This window comes from Oryctolagus cuniculus, chromosome Y (genome assembly GCF_051225735.1).
Source record: "Oryctolagus cuniculus isolate XC-2025 breed Fujian yellow rabbit chromosome Y, ASM5122573v1, whole genome shotgun sequence".
Lineage (NCBI taxonomy): Eukaryota > Metazoa > Chordata > Mammalia > Lagomorpha > Leporidae > Oryctolagus > Oryctolagus cuniculus.
The window spans coordinates 32821339-32822388 of NC_142889.1; positions in this window are offsets into that span (position 1 = coordinate 32821339).

Sequence of the window (1050 nt, forward strand, 5' to 3'; positions counted from 1 at the left end):
ATTAGTTGAGGAATCTGAATTTTGTACTGCTGTCAGTATATGTGTATAATCAGTATTCATTAACACCTATAGACATCATATGTGAAAGTGTATTTATATATATGCAATTTCAAATAAAAATTGAAATGTATCATAGCTGGCACATTTTTACTCAAGCAAATATTGAAGCAAACATTCTGACTGGAAAAAATAGTCTCAGAAGAACAATGGTGAAGAAATTAATGAATTTTGACTTGAAACTCTTCTATTATCATTGTGTGTATTCCATATTTTTTGTATTCTATAGTTTCTATCCCTTATAATAAAGAAAAGGTAAGGAACAAGAGATGTTAAAATGAGGTAAAAATGCTGAGTGTAACTGAGCAAGCCTGAGAATCTAAAAGCATTGTCCTGATGTCTTGACTAATCAGTAAAAGTGATAACTAGACAGAAACCTTAGAATTTTCTCCTTATCTCATCTCTGTGTGAGATTACCACAGTAAATTACAGGATTATGCTTTGCCCATAGTAAAAATGGTCTCAAAAATTAAAAAGTGGTTTTTGTTCCAGAGAACAAAATTAGGCAGACTATTCATATCAATCATCTCCAGGGGAGGAGGAGTGGGAGCAGGCCTGGGTGGAGGAAGAGGCTCCTACAGAGTAGGGAGGGGTTGCATTTCACACACAAGCAGTTATGCAAACACACACCCACCATGCCTAGAAAAAGAGAAAGGGACACTGAAGAGGAGAGCAGGGGACCTGCTGGAGGACTCCCTAAAGTTCCAAAGAGGTAGAAGACCTCAAAGTGGAAAAGGCCGCAGCCACCATACAGGGGAGTGGCCTGTCCCCACAGAAGTAGAGAACAGCACCTGCTCCAACACAGGCCCCCCGGTATGCCTCAGGCTCCAGGCTCCAGCTTGAGATGCCTCAGGAGGAAGAGAAGGAGGAAGAAGGCTTCCAAGGAAAAGACTGAGCCCCCCAGTGTCAGAGATCATAGAGACTGTAGCCACCAATATTTCAAGAGGGGCCTCCTCCACATTCCTGCCACTGACTCGGTGTTACTGGGGACTT